Raw genomic sequence first — 13805 nt, forward strand, 5'->3', positions numbered from 1 at the left:
AAATGATAAGTATCAATCAACAGGACAATATTGGTCTAGCTCTTACACTTCAATGAAAGACATATCCCAACTACACGTAACACTTTTTACATGGCTGGCCAAAATAACTGGCGTGTTAATCTTTAGAATGTCGAGCATTTTCCCCGGTCGCTTATATCCAATTCACAGTTTTGCAGTAGCCAATAGAACTGATTAATTTAAGGCTACAGTTTATAAGATTTCCTTCATTCGACACTCATTCAGTCGCCATCTTGATTCTGCCTCACGGAAGGGATGTGCTCCGATGTCAGTGGATGCCAATTTCACGAAATAACAACTGAATGCATGTTTTATTCTTTACTTGTTCCATTCTTGTCACCGTTTACCTGTGTCACTGTGCATTAATTGTAACGAATATCTTATTATGTAGCTTTTTGACAACAGCGCACGTTCTAACGTCAAATAATTACAAGCAACTCGGAATATCCATATTAACCACAGTTTGTAGAAAACAACAGCAGCTACAGATACTAGATGAATTACACGTAATTTCTTGCTGGTATGCTGAATAGAAGCTAGGTCTAAATGCAGAAAAATGTGAGTTAATGCGGATGAGCAGGAAGAACAAACCCATAATTTTCGGATATAGTATTGTCAGTGTGCTGCTTGACGCAGCCATGACGTTTAAATATCTTGGTGGATCATTGAAAGGCGATGTGAAATGGAAAACGTATATGAGGATTGTGGTATGGAAGCCGAATGTTCGACTTCGGTCTGTTGAGAGAATTCAGGGGAAGTTTGGGTCATCTGTAAAGGAGACCGCGTATAGGATGCTAATACCTGTTCTTCAGTACTGCTCGGGAGTTCGGGATTCACACCAGCTTGTATTAAAGGAAATGTAGAAGCATTTCAGAGGTGGCCTGCTAGATTCGTTACTGGTAGGTTCGGACGACACCGAAGTGTTACGGTGATGCTTCGGTAGCTCAAATGGGAATCCCTGGAGGGAAGGCAGCTTGTTTTCGAGGAACACTACAGAGAAAATTTACAGGACTGGCATATGCAGCTGACTGTAGATCGAGTCTAGTACCGCCAAAATACATTTCTAGTAAGGACAATGCAAATAAGAAACGAGAAATTAGTGCACATAAACAAGCAAATAGACAGTCATTTTTCTCTCGCTGTATTTGTGAGTGAAATAGGACAGAGAATGACTAGTTGTGGTACGGGGTATCTTCCACACCGTACGGTAGTTTCTCGAGAATATGGATGTAAACAATGTGCCATTCGCTCGCTCCAAGGTGTTGGATGGTGGTGACTACTGTGTGGAGCCGTGTGGTCTACATTGCTTTATACACTGAAGCGACAAAGAAACCGGTATAGGCATACGTATTCTAATACAGAGATATGTAAAGACGCAGAACTCGGTGCTGCAGTCGACAACGCCTGTATAAGAAAACAAGTATCTGGTGCAGTTGTTTACTGCTACTACAATGGCAGGTCATATCAAGATTTACGTGAGTTTGAACGTGGTGTTATTAGTCGGCGCACGGCGATGGGACACACCATCTCCGAGGTAGAGATGAAATGGGGATTTCCCCGTACGACCATTTCAAAAGTGCACCGTGAATATCAGGAATCCGGAAAACATCAAATCTCGGACATCACTGCGGCCAGAAAAAGAGCCTGCAAGAACTGGACCAACGACGACTGAAGAGAATCGTTCATCTTTACAGAAGTACAACCCTTCAGCAAATTGCTGCTGATTTCAATGCTGGGCCATCAACAATTGTTAGCGTGCGAACCATTCAACGAAACATCATCGATATGGGCTTTCGGAACCGAAGGCCCACACGTGTGTCCTTGATGATAGAACGACACAAAGCCTTACGCCTCGCCTTGGCCTTTCAACATCGAAATTGGACTGTTGATGACTGGAAACATGTTGCATGGTCGAACGAGTCTCGTTTCATAACGTATCGAGCAGATGGACATACACGGGTTTGGAGACAACTTCATGAATCCGTGGACCCTGCACGTCAGCAGGGGACTGCTCAAGCTGGTGGAAGCTCTGCAATGGTGTGGGGCGTGTGCAGTAGGAGTAATGTGGAACCCTTGATACGTCTAGGTATGATCTGACAGGTGACGTGTACGTAAGCATCCTGTCTGATCACCTGCATCCATTCATGTCGACTGTGCATTCCGACGGACTTGGGCAATTCCAGCATGACAATGCGAAACCCCACACTTCCAGGATAGCTACAGAGTGGATCCAAAAACACTCTTCTATGTTTAAACACTTCCGCTGACCACCAAATTCCCCAGGCACGAAAATTATTGAGCATAACTGGGATGCCTTGTCACGTGTGGTTCAGAAGAGATTCACCCCTTCTTACTCTTACCGATTTATGTACAGTCCTGCAGGATTCCCTCCAGTACTACTTCAGACTTTAGTCCAGTCCATGCAGCGTCGTTTCGTAACACTTCTGCGTGCTACGAGGGCCCTACGCGATCTTCAGCAGGTGTACCAGTTTCTTTGGCTCTTCAATGTAGAACTTTTCAAATAGATGTAGAATAGGGGAACGCAGCGAGCTTTAGTAGGGGCGGGATCCATTGACGTGTTCATGTGCGGTGAGATTCGATGCTACTACTGGACTTACAGAGGGGCTCATTATATTACTGAAATATCACTGCCACCTCAGCGTAGACTTTCAAAATACAGGAGTTATACCAAAATATGGAAACACTGCTAGCAACGCATACTTGAAAATAAATGCAGATGCTAATCAAGCCTGTAGACACAATTATATTTGGAAACGAACGGTACCTGTGCCAATTCCTTAATACTTTTGAAGAGTCAATCGTGAGCGAAATAGCATAGTCGTGAGCGCACTATATCGGAGTTAAATGAATTCGAATTAGCCAGGTGCTCGAATAGTGGCTGTTTCAGTAATCGAGGTAACTGAAGTATTTGGTATTTGAAGAGGCAACGTACCGAAGTTTTATACCACATGTAGGGAAAGCAGAAAAACGTCATCCGCTAAGTCTAAATGCTAAATGTATATCGAGTTTTCGTGACAAATTGTGGTTGAAGTGGATTGTGATGAAAATAAGAGGACGACAGCTGCAGAAGCCTCCGCAGGACTGACCGTCACACTCGCGAACCCTTTCAGAAGCAAGAAAACACAGTGATTTCCGTAAGTAGGAAACTGCAGGTCACGCTGGAATTCCAAAGTCACTCATCAGCGACGCAAATGTCCGTAACAGGAAGACGTGATGCGGAATCCATAAAACCTGTACTATTGCACAACGGAAGTTAGTCACTTCGTCGGATGAGTCTCGCTGAACACTGTTTACAATTTCCGGCCAAGTTAACATCCAAGGATGAAAGATGGAGGGGTTTCGGTGATGATTTGTGCAGCGATATCATGGTATTCCATGGACCCCTTGGATACTCTGCAAGGTCGCATTACTGCTACAGATTATGTGGCCATTTTGACTGATCATGTCCATCCCCTGGCAAAATCCGGTACGAAACACCTAAAATAGTTCACCATACCAATGAACTTTGCCACTACCCGCTTATCCTTAGGAGGGGGCAAGGCGCGCAAGCCATTCGTGCGATCCTGATCGATCCGGACTGACAGCCCCGAAACAATATGGCCCAAAAAGGAAATTTGCGGTTTCGCCAGGGTGACCTTAGGTGGTTTGACCGTTAGACAGGCCGTTTGGAGCCTAGCCAGGACCTGACGCAAATGAAGCAAATGTTCTTCAAATGACCTACTATAAAAACTAGATCGTCTAAATAATTGCTGACGCAACGTAACTTGAAATCACCCAGCACATTATGTAATAAACGCGTTAAAACAGCAGCCCCAGTAGCAAGACCGAATGGAACGCGATTGAATTCATGCGGATTCCAATCTGTACAGAAGGCAGTAACATGCTTACAATTTTCAGTCAAAGGAATCTGATAATAGGCCTGATTCAACTCAAGTACAGTAAACCAAGTCGCCCCAGCAAACCAAGTAAAGAAGTTGTGGAGGTTGGGAAGGGGTACTGATTCCAAAATCACTTTCTCATTAAGACGCCGGTAGTTCACTACCACCCGGAAATTCCCCCCCCCCCCCCTCCTCCCTTGATCTTTGGGGACCAGAAATATCGGGGAGGCATATGGAGATGTGGAGGGACGAATAACCCCATGCTCTAACATTTTACGTAGCTTCCCTCGTAGTATTTTCATTTTGGGAGGAGACAACCGGTACGGGAACTGCCTGACAGGAACGTCATCGGTCAAACGAATGTCATATTCCAGAATGTTAGTTACACCAGTTTATCTCATAGTAAATCCGGAAACTCCCCTAATAGCTCACGCACCTGCTGACCTCGCTGCGGCGAAAGGAGGCTGATATCAATTTTATCAACAGAAGCTACCGGAAAGGCAGGGACCACCGACGACATCGCCTCCCGACAATCACAAGACCGAACTTCTCCAGAGGAGCAAACTTAAAGAAGAAAAGCCCACCGAAATAATCCAACACCAGCTGCGTTTTAGAAATAAAGTCACAGCCAAGTATCAGGTTCTCTGGCAAACGCGTTACGAGAGCGAAGGTGTTAGCGGTTCTCTTTGCTTTGGAGGAATTCCGTTTTTATCTGGAGCATAAGCGTTTCCAGCTCGAGACTGATAATAATCAGGCTTTAAGTTGGGTTCTGGCCAGACCACGAAAGACGGGGCCGATCGCCCGGTGGGCCATGAGGATCTCGGCTTTTATGTTCACGGTCAATCATATTAGGGGTAGCAAGTATGTGGTGGTGGATGCCATTAGTCGAATGTTTGACCAGCAGCAGGGGGGTTCGGGCGACGGACACGAAGTTCAGGCCATGGTCTTGGGCAGGGTTCCCTAGCTGTTCGGGGATCTTGCCGAGAATCAGGATCAGGATTCCCAAATAGCACCGATTAATCAACGGGTGAAGTCGGGTGAGTTAGTTCGGGAATATAGTATTAGGAAAGGAATTTTGTGTAAAGAAGTGTGTCGAGATCGTGTCCCAGGATCTGCTTACCCCAAGTGTTGATTCAACCCTTGTTTCGGTATTATCATTGTTCCATGGTGGGATGTCATTTGGGCACTTATAAAACAGTTTTAATCTGCCAGGAAGTTTCATTTATAAAACTATTCAAAGGATTAAATAATATGTTACGTGGCCTCACCTTGGACGGGATGTTGAACAGCTGGTAGCAAAGTGTCACTTATGTCGGGCTGCTAAACCTAACAATGGCGTGCGGCAGGGTCTGTTGCCCTCCGAGCGTGAGAGCAACTCTATGGACCTTTTGTATATTGATTATGTGGGTCCGTTGCATCGGTCCAAGAGAGGCAGTCTATGTATATTAGTCGCCAGTGATGCTTACTCTCGGTTTACGTGGCTGGTTCCTAGCCGGAACGTTACTACCGAAGTCACTGAGCCGCAGTTGTGCCCGGCTCTCCGAAAAGCGCGCCAGCCGGAGTGCGGGAGGAGGAGCAAGTGTACGGTCGCGTGACAATCGAGGAGTACGGTACTGTGCGCGGACCGAGAGAAGTGGTGACGCGAGCGGGGACCTGTTGTTGGGGGTCGTCAACTGCTCACCACGTGCTTTGCCCGATCTCGTGGCTGTCAGGACTAAGTCTGCCTTACCCGCATGTAAGCTTCCAAGACTAGAGGTTCCCTTTTCACACAGATCGCATTGTCCACGGTGAGTACGAGGATGAACTGTCATATCTCCCTGGGAACCACAATGAAGAGATCTTAGTAATATTGAGCGTTAGTGGTCTAGTTTGAAAGGAAGTGTGCTTGACGGCTACCCGCCTTCGCTATCGTTACCTGAACGTGCCAATGTTTTGCGCGAAAAGTGATATAAGGGTCACTTGAAAACTATACAGGTCAGTATTTTATCCATTCAAAGACGAAGGAAAACCGTTTTCAGTACCGATCGGTTTCGTACGCCACTTTAGGAATGGTAACGCTTCGTATTTATTGTTTAAGAGAAAGTTGACGAGGACGTTTTTAGTGACTGAACAAGCAGGTATGGAGGTAGGACGGGGATGGAAATAGACCATATCCATTCCAAAATGATCCATCTTCGCATGTTTCTTAAATGACTAAGAGAAACCACACAAACTGTAAGTCTGGCTGACCGGACGTGTATTTGAAACAAGTCCCCCTGAGAGTCGTAATACTGCGCCACATACACAACATGACATCGGATTTGTAACCAAATATCTCAAGAATAGTTTCCACGTGATTTAATGGATCAACGGATCGTAGTGAATTCCATGAAAACATACTGTGGGCCAAGATGGTACCCTACTGAATTGAATTGTCTAAGTATCTTTTCTCAAAAAAAAAAAAAAAAATGAAAGAAAGGCACATAGCAGTGACTTTGTCTGGGAGGGCCACCGATCGTTCATCAACAATCAAAACAACAGTGGTCATCAGTCCCCTAGAACTTAGAACTACTAAAACCTAACTAACCTAAGGACATCACACACATCCACGCCCAAGGCAGGATCCGAACCTGCAACCATAGCGATCGCGCGGTTCCAGACTGTAGCGCCTACAACCGCTCGGCCACCCCGGCCAGCCACCGACCATCACTTAGGAAATTCTGATGATTGAATAATGGATATCAGTATATATAGGAGCTTTGTACGTCAAAGTATTCGCCAAACTGTTGTAATAGGTAGAAACCTGGTTGTCCCTTGGTCTACTTGGACCGTGAGCTTTTTCAAGACAAAGAAGTTGTGACCTTCACAAAACTTCGCAGCAAACATTCCTGTCGGACTTCACTGAGATTTTGAAGTGCGAAATTGGTCCGATTGTTATTCGCAGTAATACGACAAATTGCCTAACGATGCAATTTAGCCGCAGGCAGAGAAACACGCACAGGTAACGCGTCACTCATAATAAAGGCTGCTCAAAAACTTTTCGGTAAAATTTAGTCGATGTTCTATCATTCTAAACTAAACGCTTTGAGATGAAGATGGAACAAATGGAAACGAATGTTTACTTCTTTATTGATATAAACAATTTACACACTGATGCAACAGATTAACGTATCAGCAACTATTCTATACTGCTACCGCCAATCTAAGTCGTTGATAAGGTAGAACTCTGGTGTCGAAATTATTTGTGATCCTTACTTGTTTATGATAGGGTATATTAATTGGTTCAAATGGCTCTGAGCACTATGGGACTCAACTTCTGAGGTTATTAGTCCCCTAGAACTTAGAACTAGTTAAACCTAGCTAACCTAAGGACATCGCACACATCCATGCCCGAGGCAGGATTCGAACCTGCGACTGCAGCGCCTATAACCGCACGGCCACTTCGGCCGGCGGTATATTCATTACTCCAACAGGAATTTGTAACTGAACTCTTACCAGTATGAATTTCACGAGTAGTTCGGTAGATAATTTTTGAGGAGTCTACTCTTACACAACGCAGTACAGTCTCATTAGCGCCACTGCGCTAGTAATTCTTGGACGGGAATCTTGAACAGTTAGCTATGTGCCTCCGTTCCGAGACTTTTTTCTGTACCAGAATATTCGTTTGGAATTACAGGGCTATATTCCTCTTAACTTACATTAAATGCACCTCAGCAAGGTTCACGTGAGAGTGATGGTGCGTTTTCAACAGTCCCTTGTTAAAACTATACCGTGATTAACACAACCGCGGATACAGTAAAGTGCTTTTGGAATAGTGGTAAAGGTAGCACAACCAACGCAGTCCATTGTGTGTGATTAGCCGTAAGACGTTTTCTGACACGTGCCTCAGACACACTGCTCGTTCAGATTCTGAAATATTCCTGTCCGCTCACTGATCACTAGTTCCAGAAAAAAGTTTTGTATCCTCAACCGGATGTATAATTTTCGCGACACAGATTTGAAACGTGTTGTGTATCTCCTCTTTTATGATAAATGTTGTGACAACTGCATCGGCATACCTTTTCTGGATGAGGGTATTTCTGGTAGCTACCATTATTTTTCATTTCTCCAGTCCCAATTTGTGCCGGAGGGGCAACCGTCGGTAAGTCGGTAATATCTCAGGTTTTTCAGGTGACGTTATTTCGCAAGATGTATAAGGGAGGAAGTAATAATTTCGTCCACTTTCGTAGAAAGAACGCTCCACAACTCTAACAACAAACTGCATCATGACGCACGGCACTCCGCTTACATCGTCTCTCACAAAAGGTTGATGAGCACCTCTGTAAGAGTACTGTTCTTTCAAAACGAATCCTCGACCAGGTATACCGTTCCTTTCTGCCACTACTTCGTCTCCACTCCTCACTAAGAAGATTCAAGAATCGATAGAACACGCCTTTCGTTGTAACTTCCTGCTCGGAGGAATTACATTTCCTTACCTGATGCACAACACTGCAGACTTTTAATATTCTGTTTGTTACAACAACATGATTAATCTCTCTACAAAAGCGTAACCGTCCTCGATACTACGTCGCGGTGCGTGAGTGTAGCAGAATCGAATTAGTGTGGTTTCAAAATTACTGTGTTACAGTACAAGAATTCTAGACTAAAACTGTAGTAGTTGTAGCCTACGTCCTATATTATTTGCTGGATGTATTCCAATGTTGATTGTCGGTAAAGCAGATGCCAGACTGAGATTCATTGGAAGAATCCTAAGGAAATGCAATCCGAAAACAAAGGAAGTAGGTTACAGTACGCTTGTTCGCCCACTGCTTGAATACTGCTCAGCAGTGTGGGATCCGTACCAGATAGGGTTGATACAAGACATAGAGAAGATCCAACGGAAAGCAGCGCGCTTCGTTACAGGATCATTTAGTAATCGCGAAAGCGTTACGGAGATGATAGATAAACTCCAGTGGAAGACTCTGCAGGAGAGACGCTCAGTAGCTCGGTACGGGCTTTTGTCAAAGTTTCGAGAACATACCTTCACCGAAGAGTCAAGCAGTATATTGCTCCCTCCTACGTATATCTCGCGAAGAGACCATGAGAATAAAATCAGAGAGATTAGAGCCACACAGAGGCATACCGACAATCCTTCTTTCCACGAACAATACGAGACTGGAATAGAAGGGAGAACCGATAGAGGTACTGAAGGTACCCTCCGCCACACACCGTCAGGTGGCTTGCGGAGTATGGATGTAGATGTAGATGTAGATGAATCTCTGTCGTCTTCTAGAGTTTTTGCCTTCTACAGCTCCTTCTGATCCCATGGAAGTCATTCCCTCGTGTCTTAACAAATGTCCTATCATTCTCTCCCTTCTCCTTATCAGTGTTTCCACATATTCCTTTCCTCTCCGACTCTGCAGACAACGTCCTCATTTCTTATCTTATCATTCCACCTCCTTTTCAACATTCCTCTGTGGAACCACATATCAAATGCTTCGATTCTCTTGTGTTCCTGTTTTTCCACAGTCCATGTTTCACCACCATACAATGCTATTCTCAGACGTACATTCTCAGAAATTTTCTTCCTCTAATTAAAGTCGATATTTGATTTTAGTAGACTTCTCTTGGCCAGGAATGCCCTTCCCTTTTTCCCACTTCTAGTCTGCTTTCTACGGTCGCAGGTTCGAATCCTGCCTCGGGCATGGATGTGTGCGATGTCCTTAGGTTAGTTAGGTTTAAGTAGTTCTAAGTTCTAGGGGACTGATGACCACAGAAGTTATAGTGCTCAGAGCCATTTGAACCATTTTTAGTCTGCTTTCGATGTCCTCCTTGCTCCGGCCGTCACTCATTATTTTACTGCCTAGGTGGCAGATTTCCTTAACCTCATCTACTTCGTGACCGTCGATCCTGATATTAAGTTTCTCGCTGTTCTCATTTATACTACTTCTCATTACCTTCGACTTACTACGATTTACTCTCAAGCTATACTGTGTACTCATTAGAATACCCATTCCGTTCAGCAGATCATGTAATTCTTCTTCACTTTCACTCAGGATAGCAATGTCATCAGCGAATCATGTCATTGATATCCTTTCACCTTGAATCTTAATTCCATCATTGCTTCCCCGATGTAGAGATTGAACAGTAGGGGCAAAAGACTACATCTTTGTCGTACTGCCTTTTTAATGCGAGCACTTGGTTCTTCGTCGTCCACTCTTATTATTCAGTCTTAGCTGTTGTACATATTGTGCATGACTTGTTTCTCCCTATAGGTCACACTTATTTTTCTAAGAATTTCGAACACCTGGCGCCATTTTGCATTGTCGAAAGCTTTTTCCGGGTCGACAAATATTGTGAACGTATCTTGATTTTTCTTTAGTCTTGCTTCCATTATTAAACGCAACGTTAGAAATACCTCTCTCGCGTCTTTACCTTTCTTAAAGCCGAACTGGTCGTCATCTAGCGCATCCTCAATTTTCTTTTTTTTTTCATTCTTCTGTAAATTATTCTTGTCAGCAACTAGGATGCATGAGCTGTTAAGCTGACTGTGCGATAATGCTCGCACTTGTCATCTATTGCCGTTTTCGTAATTCTGTGGATGATGTTTTTCCGAAAGTAAGATGGTATGTTGCCAGACTCTTACATTCTACACACCAACGTGAATAGTCGTTTTGTTGCCGTTTCCCCCAATGATTTTAGAAACTCTGATGGAATGTTATCTGTCCCTTTTGCCTTCTTTGATCTTAAGTCCTCCATACCTCTTTTAAATTCTGATTCTAATGTCGGGTCCCCTATCTCTTCTAAATCGACTCCTGTTTCATCTTCTATCAGAGAAATCTTCCCCCTCGTAAGGGCTTTCAGTGTATAGAAATACAAAAAACACTGGAATAGCTTCAACAGGAAAGAATTAAGCCTTAAAGTAAACGGATCCTGTCTTCCCGTGCTGCAGCGAACGACCGTCGCAGGTAGCAAGAGGAGAACCGTACCGGAAATGACGGCAGAGAAGCCCTCTGACGTTGGTGCTCTAGGTACATACAGTCTGCGGCCGTGAGCTCGGCTTTGACAATGCCAACCGCTCGTGCTGGCGAAACGTCAGTAAAATCATCAGACGAACGTCGGCCGAAGAACCCGAGAGAGAAGCCAATAGGCACTTTGTCAAGAACGATACTTAATTTAATGGATGACTGCTTTGAAAAATTCACTTTTTGTCGCAGAAGCGCAGTTAATCATTCCTCTGCAATTGTGTGGTAGGATGATATTTCTGTAGACTTACACCTACATGGAAAGTCAAAAGTGTTCAAGTGTTTAATTATTTGTGACCTCCTCAATCGATCATAATTCACAAGTGTAATTGCTTCATCATCTCGCTTATAATGGTTCTGTGCAAAACGCAAGACAATTAACATTGTGCGCAGGAGCGCAGTTAAGGGGAGTCGTACCACTCTATCTTGACAATGTTAAATTAGCTATATAAATGCCAGTTTCTCAGAATTGTTGAGTATATAAATATCAGATTCTTACCACATGTTCTCTCATTTTTTGTGAATTTATTCCTCTACAATCACTTTAAAATGACAGTTAGAAAGAAGTTACAATTTTTTCCTGAACATATAATTTTTTGATATAAATTTTCACAATTTTAATTTCTTGAATTTTAACTATTAGAGTAAATTCCACAAAAGGAGACCTACAACATCACGGTACTAGCTACGTTATGTGGTAAGCAATTCGTAGCTATACATATAAAAGTTTCTGAGAAAAAAATGAGGACTTGTACTGAAAAATTTAGTTTTGAGAAATTTGCGTTTCAAAGAAAAAAAATTAATACGCAGCCAATTGACCAACACAAAATTTGTTAGAATTCTCCTGGCAGGTAGTCCTCATGCCTTCTTCATCTTCCCCACCCTTCCCCTTCTCCTGGCATCTACTTTTTTTTTTTACATACTTTTGGCTGCAATCCCTGCCTTCGTGTTTCGCAGTTGGTCCAAGTTCTTCATACTTATAGTAGTGTTTTAACTTTTATGTATCCAAGATTCTCCAAAATCTATAATCTCCTAGATTAGCCGTCATTAAAAGTAAGAGCAGTGTCCAAGAGTGACCTTCCAAAAGAAACATTTTTGTTATCCTTGACCATGCAGTATTGTGAAAAATTAGTGGGGAATATGTGTGTTTTTCTTTTGAGACAGCTCTGGATGGGCAAGATTCTGAAACACAGGTTTCATGGGAAGCACAGCAGCATTTGGTATAGCAATTTTGTGTGAGAGAGTGCCTAATTTAACTTCCTCTTTTGCCTTCAGGTGTTTAGACCACTCAATGGAACACAGGTTGTGATTGGTTCAGCATTTGTGGACAGCTTGTGGAAATAAATTGCCCAAACAGCTCTCTTCGTATCATCTAAATTACCCCTGTTACTTCCAACAGTCTGGTGCACATCCTCCTCTGTATATGATTAATGCGCTCAAGTTCTGTATTGAACAAGTCACAACAGGGTTAATTCTCCACTCATGATGCAAAACGAAGTTCTCAGACATTACAGTGGATGATTATTTTGAAATATCTATTTAAAAAAGGAAATATTTTAATATTCCTATAAAACAAACACAAAATTAAGCATAAAGAGGGATCTATTTACATAATCTGCACAAAAGTAGAAATGTCAAATTTTTAATTTTGGGTGGTACAACTCCTGTTAATCACTGCATAGTAGTTGTATGATTGCTTAACTATGAAACACTTTCAGAAAGAAAGTGTACTAGAGGTTCACATTTTCTTAGAAAAAGTGTGTTTAATGAAAATTACGGGGTATTGTTGATACTCTTGCTGACTGTTGGTCCACATAATCTCCATTCCGTTCAATGGATGTGGTGAGCCATGGCACCATCTTCTTTATGCCCTCGTCGAAGAACTCTTCTACGAGCTCCGTCCCCAACTACAGGACCCTTTTCTGCCCCTGCTTGTCAATTAAAAATTTAATTCCACTCGTATGTGCCTTGACGGAGATGAAAAGATGATAATCTGACGACGCCAAGACAGGGAAATACGGGGAGTGAATTAGAAGAACCCAGCCAAATGACTCCCGATCTCCTTATTGGCTAAGGATGAGTGAGGACGAACATTTTCGTGCAGCGGACACACCTCTCTCGTCATTATTCCCCAGCTTTTGTTTTGAATGCTCATTTTGTTTTTGTTTTTTTTTTTTTTGTCTCACAATGTCGATGGGCACTGATGGCCACCTCTTGAGGCAGAAATTAGAGCAAAATGATGCCGGTTTGGTCTCAAAACACTGAGGCCATGATTTGTTTGGGAGATGGAGAACTGGTGTGACGCCACTGTGAAGGCTGTCGTTATCTCGCAAGTGTGTAATATGCCACTCGTGTTTCATCTCCAGTCACAATGAAACTCAGAAAACGCTCAAATTCCAATTGAAGTCGTTCAAGATCCTCGAGGGTGCTACTAACAAGATTTTTCTTGTGCTGCTCTATCAGCTGTTTTAGGACCCATCACTCGCACATTTTCCGGTATCCTAGCGTTTCTGTTACTGTCTCGCATAATTGAGTTCTGGAAAGTTGCGGAAACGTAGTAGCAAGTGGATCTATTGTCAATCGGAGCTCTACACGGGCCCGCATCTCGTGGTCGTGTGGTAGCGTTCTCGCTTCCCCCGCCCGGGTTCCCGGGTTCGATTCCCGGCGGGGTCAGGGATTTTCTCTGCCTCGTGATGACTGGGTGTTGTGTGCTGTCCTTAGGTTAGTTAGGTTTAAGTAGTTCTAAGTTCTAGGGGACTTATGACCACAGCAGTTGAGTCCCATAGTGCTCAGAGCCATTTGAACCCTTTGAAGCTCTACACGAACAGCTGTTCTTCAACTTTTTGCACCAGTTCATCAGTCAGAATGGAAGGGCTTCCATCCCAACCCCAATCCCTCTTCGTCA

At 43.5% G+C, this 13805-nt stretch overlaps 1 protein-coding gene across 1 annotated transcript in view; it reads left to right on the top strand.

Annotated features, from left to right (window-relative positions):
* Window positions 1-13805, top strand: part of LOC126094973 (neuropeptides capa receptor-like) — a 1057957-nt gene that overhangs the window by 457908 nt on the left and 586244 nt on the right. The window lies entirely within an intron of this gene.

This window comes from Schistocerca cancellata, chromosome 8, assembly GCF_023864275.1.
Source record: "Schistocerca cancellata isolate TAMUIC-IGC-003103 chromosome 8, iqSchCanc2.1, whole genome shotgun sequence".
Classification (NCBI taxonomy): Eukaryota; Metazoa; Arthropoda; class Insecta; order Orthoptera; family Acrididae; genus Schistocerca; species Schistocerca cancellata.